Below are 16,488 nucleotides of genomic sequence, written 5' to 3'. Positions count from 1 at the left end.
GAGGGTACTGACTCCTGTATCAATCCAGTTTCTGAACCTGACATTTACATCAGCTGGAGTCTATCCAACCAAAAGTGGGAGTATAAGTGTGAGCAGGCCCTGAATGGGTTGCTAGTCCATTATTGAAAACACCCAATCTCTAACATTCAACACGAAGGAGACCTTTAAGTTACCAGTTCCCTTAAAACTTCACATTTTTGTGATGTGGATAGAAACCAAAACTAAACTATCTGGAGAAAATTCAAATGAACATTGGAGCACAGTGTCAAAAACCACATCCAAATCCATAATGCTCTGAGGCAATAGTGCTAACCAATTCATCACTTCAATAGTAATCACAACACAAAAAATCATAAGAATTACTTTTCCACTGTGTAAAAATGTGTACCACCTTAAATTATAAATGAAATGGCATTCTAATGCAAAGGTTTACCAAATCATGACAAAAAGTAAGTAGGTGGAAATAGTTAAGTTTAAGCCATTTCTTTTCTTATAGATTTCAATAGTTCATAAAGAACATCACAAAAAGAAATGCATCATGCACTCAGATTCGATTTAAACAGTAGCTGTTTTCCATTATTAAAAAAGTTTAGGCTGTATAGTCAACTTCAGTATGTTCTTATAGATACAGTAGGTGATTACAAATATGTTACTTTTGATTTTTGAGGGATTTAGGGATCTAGTCCTCTATGGACCTCTATCAGAGGGTGAAAAATCACAAATGAATTCATTTTTATTCAGAATTAAAAAGTTATTCATTTATTTTCTGTCCAGAAGTGGAAGATTTCATATTTTGAGTGATTTAATTGGAGACAGGCATAAATGTGGTAATACTAGAAGAGCTTAGTATATAAATCAATTCAGTTTTTTTAACTGCAGACTGTTTCTATTACATATTAATTATCTTGCTCAAATTAATCAGGATGAACTGAATTTACAGGGCTTTAATTACAGGCATTGCAAGCATCCTTTCTTGTACATTCTTCCTGCACTGATTGCTAAACCAAAAGTCACCAAGAACAACATTCACCCCTTGATATTTCTGAATTTCAGTAAGCGTTTCTAAGACTGTTTATATTCAGTCTTTGGTATCTTATTTTACGTTCTGTTATATTTTCTTCAATTGGGATTGTTATATGTTAATAAATACCATGTTACTTTTATATTTTCTATAATCTGTCTTTTATTTAGAGTGATTAGAGTGTTGTACCGTGTTAGCCATAGATTGATATAGGAGAAAGTAGGGTGAATTTAGAGTGATTGAAATAATAAGCGGGCACCAAGTGTGGGCAAAAGTTTCACTTTCTTGCCCTCAGGGTTTGCTCCTCAATAATTAGAACAACTATGATAAAAGCAAGTCATAATTTGGTTAAAAAGTGTCATATAACAAAAAAGGTTGTACTTCTATCCATGTTGAGATGACGCCCACGTTTGTTAGCACTTGTGATAGTGAGTCTCTATGTAGAGAATCTCTGTGTTTGTGTGTGTGTATCTGTGTATGTTAATCTTCAAGGGTGGGAGTAGATGAACATAATAAACATTTCTGGAAAGTCTAACAAACTTCATGATAATATTTTCCAAACCTACTTATTTCAGTCCAAGTTTACAAGGAGCCAAAGCCAATCCCAGTAACATCAGACAAAAGACTGGACCCAACTAAAAAAACAACAGGACATACTCACTTACTCTGGGCCAGTCCAGAGAAGTCAGTCACCCTAACCCTAATAAACACATGAAAACATATTTTAAACTTTGGAAGGACATTGTGACAGATTGGGGGTGCTATCGTCCTCTTGGACCCTCGAACAATACGTCAGACACCAGGTAAAAGCCCAAAAGTTTGCCTTTTAATAATAAACAGTGCACAAAGCACCCTCCTCTCCACAATACCCATAAACAATCAAATAATCACAATAATACAATCCTCCAACTCTCCCAGACGCGTTGCCACCCTTCCAACCAGCTCAGCTCTCGGTCTGGGAATTCCCACAGTCCTTTTATAGTCCGTGACCCGGAAGTGCTTCTGAACCCGTAGTCCATGTGACTTCCTAGCATTTCTGGGTCAGATCAAAAACTCTTCTTTTCTTCGTCAGCCCAGAAGCATTTTATTTCTTCCATCCTCATGACCTGTAAATACTTCCGGGCTGCATGAAAACCAAACGTCTCTGTGTCTCCCTGCAGCGTCCCCTGGCGGCCCTGACGTTATCCAACAGGGCTGTGTATTAAAACTCCATAGTCCATGATGCCCTGCTGGAATTCGGGGCATCTCCACGTTGCAGGGAGAGCTCCATCTGGCGGCTTGAGGGTCTTGGCCGGGATAAGCTGCCGGCCATAGTCCACAACATGTAAACTCCACATAGGCAGTTCTTGAGCCACAAGCTGAGCCTGATCTCAAAAGTATTGTACCCAAATATTTTATGTGAAGAACATAAAGAAAATGATCTAATATTAAATAAGAAATTGACAGTTTGTCTATTTTTTAAACATGTTTTTTCTAGTACTGGATTGAGGGGAGCCACAGCCCATTCTGCAAGGTGTGAATTGACTGTAGATGGGAGTTCAGTCCATGCCTAGGTCTACATACACTCCCAGTTACATTAAAGTCATCAAATAACTTAATCGAATGTTTTTGAGCTGTGGAATCTATACTAATAAAAGGCAAAGCCCTCACTCACTCACTCACTTACTCACTCACTCAATGACTCATCACTAATTCTCCAACTTCCCATGTAGGTAGAAAGCTGAAATTTGGCAGGCTTATTCCTTACAGCTTACTTACAGAAGTTAAGCAGGTTTCATTTCGAAATTCTACACGTAACGGTCATAACGGTCGATAACGGTCGACAACATCCGCCATGTTGAACTTTCTTATTTATAGCCCCATCTTCACGAAATTTGGTAGGCTGCTTCCCTGCGCTAACAAAAACCGATGTACGTACTTATTTCGGTGGTATGACGCCACTATCGGCCGCCATATTGAATTTTCCAAACGTCACTATATCTACAACTTCCCGTGTAGGTAGAAGGCTGAAATTTGGCAGGCCCATTCCTTACAGCTTACTTACAAAAGTTAAGCAGGATATAATTTCGAAATTCTACGCGTAACGGTCATAACGGTCAACAATGTCCACCATATTGAACTTTCTTATTCATGGCCCCATCTTCATGAAATTTGGTAGGCGGCTTCCCTGCACTAACCGAAACCAATGTACATACTTATTTCGGTGGTATGACGCCACTGTCAGCCGCCATATTGAACTTTCCAACGTCATTAATTCTCCAACTTCCCGTGTAAGTAGAAGGCTGAAATTTGGTACTTATTTCGGTGGTATGATGTCACTGTCGGCCGCCATATTGAACGTTTAACGGAAACCGATGTACGTACTTATTTCGTTGGTATGACACCACTGTCGGCCGCCATATTTAACTTTCCAACGTCACTAATTCTCCAACTTCCCGTGTAGGTAGAAGGCTGAAATTTGGCAGGCCCATTCCTTACAGTTTACTTACAAAAGTTACGCAGGTTTCATTTTGAAATTCTACGCGTAATGGTCATAATGGTCAACAACGTCCGTCATGTTGAACTTTCTTATTTATGGCCCGATCTTCTCGAAATTTGGTAGGCGGCTTCCCTGTACTAACCGAAACCAATGTACGTACTTATTTCGGTGGTATGATGCCACTGTCGGCCGCCATATCGAACTTTTCAACAGTCTTTGTTACTTATGGGCCCATCTTCAAGAAATTTGGTACACGGGTTCCCAACGCTAACTGAATCCTACTTACGTACATATATATGTTCATAGCCTGCAGCTCGGTCACCGTGTGAGGTTGCGTTGGGTCCCCCATCCCAACGCCTCCCACGTTGTTGGCTGCCTGCCTATATAAGACCATCCGTCGCTCCGGTCTCTACATTCCCTTCTTTGCTTCGCCACTGGATTCACATCTCCCTACTGATAACTACAGCCTTTTTGTTTAATCCACGGCTTCTCCACTGTTTTATTGTTTGTTTATTACAATTATAGTTATTGTATAGGTATTTTAGACTTACTTTACATTGCTCAGGTACCCATTTCCTTTATCATTCCAACCCCCATTACCATTTCTATCGAGATGATCACCATCGATCAAAGAACTGTCACTTATCGAGTGGTTTCCATGCCCGGAGATGGCACCTGCCTTTTCCATTCTCTTTGTTACATATTGCACGGCCATATCAGGCTCACTCTTGATATCCGGAGGAACATTGTGTCTTATGTATTGAATGACTGGGACAGGTTCAAGGTGTGGACTGATGACGGTACAGGAGATAATTATACTACACAGGAGCACTAGAAGAGTGAAATGCTTAAGCCCTTCACCTATGGTTCTGCATGTGAGTTGATGGCTGCCGCTGAATTGTTCGGTTGTCGCTTTCAAGTGTACCGAAATGGACAAATATTTTACAGCTTTCAACAACCGCCAATGCCTCTTAAACATCTTAGATTCACAGGTGACAATTTCAGTAGTGGACACTTTGATGTTTATGAATGTTTAAACTCTCAAAAGGTGGATGTGATTTTATTGATGAAACTGGTTGTGTGCTTACAACGCTTGACAGATGCAGAATGTCAATTCAACACAACAAATCCTCCAAATACCGTCGTAATTGAAACAAACCATGAAACTCAAACCGATTATGACAGCAGCAATCCAAGCTGTGAGATTTGAGACAAGATTACTATTCACATGGCCAACTGTAAGTTGCATGCTCAAAAGAAAGCTAAGCGCACAGCTTGGTCATGTTACAACCGGAGGGCCGAACTGACAACATGGTATACAAAGAGATCCTTAACAAATAATTATTGCCATATTTTCCCTCAGTTTAAAAAGGTTTAATTTTCTGCTTAATAAAAAATTGAATGCAGTACTTCGCCACTGCAAAGCGCAAGCATTTTGCTAGTTAAATTAAATAAAATGGAGTAGATTGTGTTTAATTTGCTGGAATTCTATGAGGAACCACTAATAGCATATGATGACAGAGATCCTTATGATACTATTTATTTTGATTTTCAGAAAGGTTTTGATAAGGCACCTTATGAGTAGCTAGTGGGCTAGTGAAGGGGTGCTTACAAGTCATTGCTGAACCCAAAAATAATTCAAAGTGACTGGGCTCTCACACTGCCCTCAGTGGCATTTTTGATCTCTGATTCTGTGACTTTGGCATGATTGTGACTCTTCTAACAGCCAAAGTCTATTTTTCTATTGTTAAGATCTAATAAGGTACTGTATTTGCCCACTGAAGCACCCTGATGGCTGCCATAAATACAATTACCCATTTTGTCTTTACATTATTAAAATGTATATGTTTTCCAAGCTGAATATTTTGTGGATGACATAAAAAAATAAACAGAACAGCCACCTTTAAAGGTGACATATTTTAGACATTTTTACACAACTCTGTACTTTCTTCAAGATAATTAATTTGAATGACAACAATACTGACAGTGAATGCATGCATATAGTGTACAAGAGTCTCAGATGTCCACTGGACTTTGAATTTATAATGAACCATCCCAGTACTGAAGAATGCATTCTAGATTAGGCAATATGTAGTGTTGCTTGTGAAAAGATGTGTTTTAGGACACCATGCAGAACTATTAAAGGTTTTTATAACAGTGATATTTAGTCTATAGTTAGCATTTGACTTTCCTCTGTAGTGCACACAGAGTCCAGCAAAGGATGTATGTTTTTCCATAGGCTACGTAAAAGCAGGAATTAATCAGAATTGTCACCTCATAGATAATATATTTACTGATATATCTGAATGGCACAGATCAAACACATCTTAAAGCGGAAAATTTCAATGTATGTCTTCATAAAAGACAATAAGGTAAGAGGAAATTTACTCAGTGCTACAGAGTAATTTCTAGGTTATGACCTTGAGTAAGGCATACAGAAAAAATATATATTCTGCAACATTTCTCTGGCCATAAAATAGAAATAACACTTTGTGAAGAGAGGAGATGAATTAGAAAGATAAACAGACACATAGACAGATACATTTTAAAAAATAACACTGACTGTGTTACATTTCCATATTTATCATCAGCCTTTAAAACTTAAATGGGATGAAGCCAATTAGTATTTTGATATGAAAGAGCTTTAAGACAATCTCTACCCACAACACAGCATTCTCTATTTATAGTAGGTGATAAACATCCTACTCCCTACTGACAGAAATATTAGAAAGACTAGTGACATTTTTGTTCCTTCATACACTAGAATGTAAGCAAGCCATGAAGAGTGAAAGGCAATATCTAAAAGTAGACCTACATTTGGGGTATTCCAGTTTCCCTTATTTTAGGTTCCTTTGATGATTACTGTTTTCACTACTAGTTTGAGTGATTAATCTTGAAGTGCAAAATTAATATAATATCAATGATAATTTCTTTACAGGAAGGGCTTGAGGCAAATGATTTTAAACGGCATATGCAATATATTTTACATGCTGAGTTTTGGTTCAATCACAATCCATGCTTATCTAAAGAATATAAACTATTTTCCACCTGGCAGTTATATTCTGTTGGGCATATCAGCAGTAATTTCTGTTATGCGCCACCAATTGGAATTTATTTTACAATGCATGTAATTAGAAAATGCATTGCATCTTTCATTCCAATAAATGATGCGTCACAAACATTAGCACTGCTATTGAGAATGCCACACAAAATGCTAAGGGCCATAACCACAGGCAGAATGCAGGGCAGTTCTACACTAGGCCCTTGGGGCTGTGGGAACCACAGCGAGTGAATCACTGTTGTTTAGAAAGACTTTACTATTAACATTTATTACTAGTAACATTTGATGAGCATCAGGGCTCGTCAAATTCTAGTTATGCCACCACCAAATGCCATTTGATTGATGCAATAGAAAAACAGACAGTATACCTAAATGAAGGCTAATTTAAACAAAAAAAAATCCTAATATCTTCCAGTCTGGACTCTACTATTTAAACTTGTTAGTTATTACAGTGCAGGACAGAGAGAATTGCTGTTTGTTTAGGAGTTTGTGTTTGAAAAATATTTATGTTTCAGTAATCCATATATCACTAGTGATTTAAGTGACCTTGCCAGCCATAGATGCTTTATTTATGCTATATTTACAATTTGATATACAGATTTAGCTTACATGCTTGGTGAACAGGAGAAACATATATTTTCCCCATAGTTAATAGGTAGAACTACTAATATTGGAAAGGAAACATCTTTAATTAAAGGGAAAAGTGGTAAGCCACACCAAAACAGTTAATACTGTCTCATAATTTCAGGAATCAAACTACTTAATATAACAGAGTCCCTCACCCTCCATCATGGTACATTCAATAGGCAGGAGAAGGACATCAGAGATAACATTTTGCAGTCAGTGGAGGATGCATAACCCTGATCTTTTGTTTGCCTGATCTTTAGATGCAGATGAGATAGGTGCAAAGAACAACAGCTATTATGGATCAGGAACAACAATCCCAAGCCATAATAGAGCACACTGCTGACAATAAGGGGACAAAGGGCCTTATGGCTGACACATCTGTGTTCTTTCTAGGCTTATTCAGGATGGGTTTGGTACCTCAATAGTACTCTTTATTGATCTAACAACACACAAAGGTACTTAGGCTGTATTAAGAAAAGCATTTTAATTCATATCAGGTTCTGCATGACATAATGAAAAACAATGATTTTATGCTGTGTATTATAAGGTCATTTTCAAATGTAAACATCTAAACACAGACAGAGTGAAGGAAAACAAATAAAGCAGAAGATCAGGCATAAAATATTTTAATTAAACAATTGCTAAGCCAGAATATTCTAATTTAGACACAGCAAGAGAGACTTAAAATGTATACATGAAAACTGTATGGTTCACTAGACTATTTTTTTTTTTTGGTATATTTAACATCTCACTGCTGTCCTACTGAAATTTGTGTGCCACCCAGCCTGCATGCCACTCAGACTTTTTTTTCTGGAAAAAGAATTTAAATCCTCAATGTCAGCACACTGAGAGGAGTATGGCTTACTTCTCCTGGGACTTACAGATTCTTGTTCTGATGATGGCGATAATGATGTGGTAACTTCCTTTGCCTTAACATTAAATTGATTTTGGGAACAAGGGATGAAGTGGGCGCTTAATACGTCTGTTCCATGCATCAGGCTGATGTTGTGGTGCCTCCAGGAACAGTGCACAAAAAATGTGTTAAGAAATGATACCTAAATTCAAGATGACATTACTGGCATTTTGCTCCAATGTTTGAGTATTTTGTTGAACTTTTCTTTACTTTATTTGTATGGACATATCAGGCTATCATTTGAAGTTACAAAAAAGAGACCATTTTCAGTGAATAACTGCAACCCCAACAAAATTCAATATCTTCAATTTTCTGGTTTAAAATCTAATTTTTGGGGGTTTTTTTTGCCTCTTTATTCTGTATAGTTTAAGTGTCATTTGGTTCACAATATATACACTTGTAACAGGACAAAACAGATGTACAGTGGAGAGCTGATGTTATAAAAAATAAATGGAGAGAGAAGAAATATGAATGTATTACAGTGTCTTATATAGAGATGTTGATCAGACAGGTTTAATTATAACCTTTAAATTTAAATCTTTGTCATTATAAGTATTATACAGGAGATACAAGGAGAATGTGAAGGTTACATTTTCTAGAGTTACTAAAGGATCTGCAGTAGAGATAACTATATTTTTATCTATCTAGAGATTTATCCACCATCATCAAACCTACTTAATCAGTTTCAGGATCAAAGTGATGGTTCAGAGCCTAATATGGTAACACTGGATACAAGGCAAAAACTAAATCTAGAGGGAGTGCTAATGTATCACAGCTACACTCATGTACACATTCACACTCACTGACCCTGGACCAGTTTAGAGGCACCAATTAGAATAAAAGACACATCTTTTTATTTTTTGTGCAGTAGCCAACAACTGAAAAAGATCTTGCCCCAAAAAACTTTATGTAAATTAGTACATTGCCAGATTTCTTGGATGTTAACTTTAATTTCAATTTTTATAGCACCTTCATATCAGAATTTTTATAACTGAAGATCAGACTTCTGCTGTACTTTTCAAAAATATAGGAAATAGCCTGCATGACATCTGATAGAAAGAGCTGGGCCAGTAATAGTCAGGGTAAGGAAGAAGTGCACACTGATTAGGACCATCAGACCAGAGACAGAAGTTTTCAACCAATTCAGTTCTTTTTAAAAGCTAAATGGCACTGCTGATACCCTTGGAGTGGTATGAATTACTAAAGAGTTCCTGTGTGTCATCAGTAAATCCGCTGTATTGAAAAAGTAAGTCATACTTTATGAAATTGATGTGTGTATTAACCCCAGTAACAGTAAGTCTTGGGCTAAAGTGGATGAATCATTTTTTTTATCATCAACATCAGAAAGAATAACATAGATAGAAGAAGTTTCCCAAGACTTTAAGATAAACTTAAAAAACAAAAACCTTAAAATGTCCAGACAGCATAAATTGCAAGGTAATTTTTTTAGAATCTGTCAAATAGCTAGCAGAGGTCTAAATCAGGCTAGTCAAAAAATCTTTCACCGCGGTCTAAATATGGTGCCAAATTCATAGTTAGAGTCATTTTCATGTTTTTTGCCTTACTAATGAATTCTTCTTTTTACTCTTAGATGAACTAGTACTATAGCTGCTGTGAGTCCTTTCTTAGAAGATCCATAATTTGGCTGCCAGTGAGTATGTACCACTTTTTTTATAGTACAAGAGCACTGACATTATGCAATGCCTCAGTTAGCAATGGCACCATTATGACAGTACACTTTAAAATATAATGAAATAAAAGTATAAAAATAAAAATAATAATAAACCCAGAGACACACGAGTTTCTGAAAAAATGATAAGATAGAAAAAAGCAGAAATAATGCAAGGAAATTAGTAAATCTAGTCAAGGTAGTAACTACTGTAACTTGTTGATGGTGGAGGGCTGCCCATAAAAATAAAAGAGAATTAAAGTAATATATGGATGCTTCATTTGAGAGATTAACAAAATCTGAGGGAAGATAGGAAAGATTGCTGCACAAATGTTGCCATTACATTGGAAGGTGTATTTTACATAGTAAGGTCAATAAACACCTTTGTTATACTATTAAAAAGGGAAGTTAAATGAGAATGCTAGAGCAATTGGTAAATTTAATTACAAAAATAAATGCAAAAATTAACTTGGATAGGAACGCAATATAGTAATTAAAGCTTTTTTAATCTGAGAATGTTGCAAGACCAAAATGAGGAGAAGTCTGTCTTCACTTACGTTCTAAATTAAAGCAATGGAAAGAGTAGTAAAGTATGAGTATCCGGCCAAAATAACTTAAGTTCCACACAGCAGCATACATTCTCACAGGGCCGACAAGACCCAATTCAATACTCTGTGGTGTGGGTTGTACGTACTGTGGGCAGGAACAGGTGGTTAGGAAATACAAATGTGGGATTAATATAATCTGAGTGTTTAAAAATATATATTTTTTTGTTTTCAAATTTTGCAAAAATATAATAGAGGAAATCTGAATCACAGTTTTTAAGCTGCACTTAGGACAAAGAAAAGCATAGGACACCTCATGTCGCCCTGGAAGCCATGCCTACATTTGTGTTAAAATGTATGTATCTTTTGAAGCAGCTAAATTAAGACTCACCAACACAGAAAATGTTCTTAATAAATAACAAAATGATTGTGAAAATGTTATAATACTATAAAACCTATTAATAGTTGAGACTTTAACGCCACTAAAATATCTAAATTAATATCAAGCATACAGAAGTTGTGTTCTACAGGTACCTGTGTTATAATAACTCTACATGATTGTCATGTTTTGCTGTGATAAATTTTTAATTTTAAGCATACCGTAGGTATATGTCTGCCACCTCAGGTTTAAGGTGCCCCTCTTTCACCACGTACAGAATAAAATAAGCTGACACAGACAAAGTACGTCAAAAACAATCAATCAACCACCAAAGGCATGATATTTTAGGATGTTTAACAATATAACACAATCTTTGGCAAAGGCACAGCATTTAATTAACACTTCAGCCAAACTTACCAAATAGACCTTCAATACCAAATAGCCACATACAGTAATTCAACGGAGCCACAGCTTGTGAATCAGAGTAACATAAACAGAATAGTTGTGGATGAAATCACGCCTGTCATGCAGAAGTGTACATGTGCTATGGCAATAGATATTTGGACTGAGGACTACTGTAAATATCCTTTGGTTTAGCAGACTTATTTTCAAATCTACTAAGCCAATTACAATAAACTTTTCTTTATAGTACTTTTTGAAACAACACTTGTGTGTAATAGTTTACAGATATTTAACTCTTTTTTATTGCATTGGAAACTAATTTAATGGATCCTCAAAAAAATCATTTTTGGCAAAATCAGTTTGGTTCTTGCTGCCCTGTAGGTATCCCCACAACTTAAGTGCAATTCCCAGATATTAAATGTGATTCCCTTAAGTACATTCTCTTCAAAAGTGATGGAAAGGGCAACTGAGGTAGCTCATAAATACACTGAAATAAAGCAATGTCACTTATTTACAACAGTCCAGTCCACAGAATCCTTTAAACAATCTGTTGAGACAAAATGGGACTCACATTTTGGTATTTTGTACTCAGTGTAAGACTACTAAGTTAACTATCAATTTGAATGGGCTGGAAACATTGACAGAAACACATGAACAACCTTACTGATATTCTAGAATAATTTAAAGGTGCAACAACCAGTTTCAGCAACAATGTTTGCTATACAATTGCAATTCACAATTTCTCTTTAGTCAACCAGAAATCAACTTCTATGTAGACTATAAATTACGCATTATATATAACTTGACGCCCTATGGTGGGCTGGCACCCTGCCCGAGGTTTGTTTCCTGTCTTGCGCCCTGTATTGACTGGGATTGGGTCCAGCAGACCCCCGTGACCCTGTAGTTAGGATATAGCGGGTTGGATAATGGATGGATGAATGGATATAACTTGACACTCATTTTTATTTTTTAGGTTCTTCAAGTTGGGATTCTCTCTAAAAAGTACACTATCAAACAAATGCTAATCAGCTAATTCAATATTATAATTAATTGACTCTGTTATAAACATTTCTCAATCATAATGTATGAATTGAGATGACACTGTACCCAGTGTTACTAGGTCAGGTTCTAAACCTCTTGTCATAAACAATTTTTACACAGATTGGACTTTACATACAAATCTGGTACACATTTTGTCTTATGGGAGAAGACAGAATTTATTGTGGAGATGATATGGTATCAGTTCTTGATAGACCAGTGCCAATGCTAGTCTAAACGCAATTCTCAACGATGGCTGCAATACCAAACGAGATATAGTGAGCAGAGTCTCACCCTTGCAAATCAGAGGGAACCCATAAAGAATGCCATATTGTTATCGATGGTGGAAAACCATACAAGTGTCTTAAAAGAACCACAATTTTTTCTTGTCCTTTTATCTTCCATTTATACTCAGCTCACAGGAGCTTTGAATGCAATTTAGAATTTATTTTAGGTGTTTGTATCTTTTTTTGTCTTGACACATATAATTTTTCTTTTCATTTTTTTTTAATCATTTGTTTCCATAGTGAATTCAGAAATTTGCAAAGGATGAACAATACATACATGCCAATTTTAGCTTTTGAACAGTAACTGAAAAAAAAAACAATTTCCAGAGTTTATGAGGCAGTAATTACATTAAAACTACAGATACAGACAGTGCCACAGTTGATATGAACCAAGCCAAATACCTGCAGCCAGGGCTTTAAGTACATCCTTGACATTACACTGAAAAGATGTGATAGGGCCTGTGACGTGGTAAATGTTACCTATTTGGCAATTATTCAAGGTGATTTGTAACACAGCAGAAATATGACACAGATATGCGCTTTTTAATATATTTCATATGTTGTAACTGTAGTAGAGGGCAGACAGGTTAAGAGGTTTCAGTCCCATATCAGTCAAATATTTCCAGTGTGACCTTGATTTGATCCTTGTCAGGAAAGGCTTTTTGGCAGCCTTCATTGGCAAAGAATGAGAAATGTGTTATCAATTCACAAATAAACCAAAGTTCCACTACTAACATACTGCATCTATTTGTAGAGACCTTGAGATTTCCTATTAAAAATAATAGATTTATTACTAGTTATGTGATAAAGTTCAGTTCAGCCTTAGACTCAGTGAATGACATGGAAATGTGTCACCTAAGATCCTTGTACTGGATCTCCTAAAATAAATAAATAAAGAAAGAAAAAAAGAAAATAAAAAACAAGTGAGTGAAGGAATTAAATTATTAATAACTTAATTCACTTTATACTGTATATACCCATAACTATGAAGCACAGCTTAAGGATTAACAGAAAAGTATCGTAAATGCAGAGAGCAAGTAAACAAAAGAAGATAACAACAATTACTATAGGCATGCTAATGATTAGGATGTATAAGTTGATAAGCTTACACCTGAAGGTAAAATGGAATATGGGCCATGAGTTGCCTTGGAAATGACATGCAGTTGAAGCAAAGAAAACTTCATCTCTCTCTGAAATTGAAATATCTGGTTTTAAGAGAAGGAAAGAGGGCAGCAAAGTAATGCAGTATATAATGAATTATTTAATAAGAGGCCATTTTTTAAATACAAGAATCCCATTTGGTAATGTTTTATACGTGTTAGAAATGTGCCAGAAGTCTTGCAGTAGCCCTTTGAATAAACTTGTTTCAGTCTATGAAAACAACTGAAGGCTACACAGTAATTTGTTGTAATAATCTTGACTGGTGACAATGAAATTCTGACTAAGTCATTTTTTAAAGATTACTATATACATGCAATCTTTCAGTCATCAAAATAATAATGTACATTTTGACCATAGTAGTGACAGGCAGGTAGACTGACCACAAATTATTATAAAGAATGTCTAATTTCCCAAAGGCCTCAGAAGCTTGGACTGTGGATCAATAAAAATAGGGAAAACATTATGGGTAAAGTTTCTGACCTTTCCTAATTTCAAGACTTTAGCATAGGCAATTAACAATGGGGAGACACAAACTAATTACATTTTTTGTGTAGTGTTGGTATTTTTTCCATCTTTTATGTACCAGTATGAAACATATAAAGTCATTATGTATCTGATACATGTACATCTACCAGAAAGAAGTAACCTGAAATGCTCAAAATCTAATTGGGTGGGTATAAAAAGCATAAGATACATCTTGGCAAAGAAAACATTTGAGCTTTTCTGCCTGGTTTGAGAGTTGTTTAAAATACAGAGTGTAGCTGCATCTTTTCTAGGTTCCCAAAGTCAAGTTGCTACTCTGTTGGCAGGGTAGGATCCAGCATGAGTCAAACTCATAACAAAAGAAATTTCTCAGTTCAATAAAATTAGTTTTAAAAAGGTGTAGTGAAAATTTAAAGAAGGACCAAATAACAAAATTCAGAAAAAAGTTATTACACACACAGAATAAAAGGCAAAAAAGGAAAAGATTTCTTCTAAGTTGCATTACAATCAGCTTTCTCCTATTAAACTTCTCTTACTTTCTGTGCTTAAAGGTTGTTACTTTTCTATGGCAAACTTACCTAGTCTTGAACATAGTACCTCAGCACGTTCAACACATTTGTTATGTTCAATACATTTTGTATGATTTGAAACTGGTTGCCCTCCATACCTTACCAACTGCAAGGAAAATCTTAAGCTGAACTAGACTGTAGTCAGAATCTATATATATAATTCACTAAGGCAAGACAACCATTCCGGCGTGGATTTACTAAGCTGCTGACAAGTGAGACACCTATGGCGCACGCAGGAAAGAGCCACGCCCACCAACTCCAAGACCATTGGATACGACGACAACTCGCAGGGCCACGCCCACCAACTCGGACACGATGACAAAGAAAAAATGCCGTCATTTATATTCGTCTGTCGTAGAGGCCACATGCAGTGCACGTCAGGTTAATGTCATGTGCATTGACCGTTCATATCTATATATATAATTCACTAAGGCAAGACAACCATGGAAAGCACGCCGGAAGAGGCGTGGATTCACTAAGCTGCCGACAAGTGAGACACCTATGGCGCACGCAGGAAAGAGCCACGCCCACCAACTCCAAGACCATTGGATACGACGACAACTCGCAGGGCCACGCCCACCAACACAGAAAAAATGCCGTCATTTATATTCGTCTGTCGTATAGGCCACATGCAGTGCAGGTCAGGTTAATGTCATGTGCATTGACTGTTCATAGAGGCATGTTTCTCGCGAAGGTGAATCACCATATGCAGCGTGTGAAACGGTTTGCGAGGGGTATCCCATGGGATCCTTAAAACAATCCTTTACAACTGAGGTTGAAGCACAATGAAGTAAGCAGTCTTTAAAAACCAACTTTTCGGTTATGATGCATAACCGCGTGCACCATAGCAAACTGTTTTACACGCTACATACAGCTATTCGCTTCCGCGACAAACATGCGTCTTCTTAGATACTCCTGCAGGAACACGGAAGACGTTTTTCTGCCCACCAACGCTCCTTTTTCACCGGCCGGCGTCTACCCTCGCTCTCTAGGCATTCACACTGCCTGCCCATTTGCCCGGACGCAAAAACTCACCGACCACCCAGTTAGTCCCTTTCGTCTGCGGTAAGAGTCCACATGCACGTCTGAGCCACGTGGCGTTTGTTATGCCACGGGTTCACTATTGTGTTGTATTTTGCTCTCTCCAGAGTTCCATCTTTTCATTCACTTACTGTTGTATTCTCACACCAACCCGTTTTAGACATCCGTGTCTTTCCAGAAGTGTTTAGCATTCAATAAATAATTATGCATGACATTGACCGCGTGTCTACCCAGCGCAGACAGGCATGGGTAAGCCGTTGAACCCCATTCGGCTGCAAGCCGTGGAATTCCACTAAATGTGACTCATACGCTCCCACTCATTACGTCCCTACCCTTTGTGCACACCCCCCTCCTACCGTGGTCGGGTATCTTGGTGGATTATATATAGAAAAGCAGCCAAAACCGAGGGGTATCCCATGGGATCCTTAAAACAATCCTTTACAACTGAGGTTAAAACACAATGAAGTAAGCAGTCTTTAAAAACTGAGTTTACGGTAACAACGTACGACCGCGTGCACCATCGCAAACTGTTTTACACGCTACATACAGCAATTCGCATCCGCGACAAACATGCGTCTTCTTAGATGCTCCTGCACTTTGTACACACCCCCCTCCCACCTCGCTACTACCGTGATCTGGTGTCTTGGTGGATTATATATAGAAAGGCAGCCAAAACCGCACAGAGCAATGAAAAGTTCCATCTATTCATTCTCATTCTGTTGTATCCTCAAACCCTCCCTTTTTAGACAACTGTATCTTTCCAGAAGTGTTCAACCATCATTAAATAGTCATGCAGCGTTTGTTATGCCGCGG

Source organism: Polypterus senegalus, chromosome 10 (genome assembly GCF_016835505.1).
Source record: "Polypterus senegalus isolate Bchr_013 chromosome 10, ASM1683550v1, whole genome shotgun sequence".
Lineage (NCBI taxonomy): Eukaryota > Metazoa > Chordata > Cladistia > Polypteriformes > Polypteridae > Polypterus > Polypterus senegalus.
The sequence above is the reverse complement of the archived record's forward strand: the minus strand, read 5'-3'. Positions refer to the sequence as shown.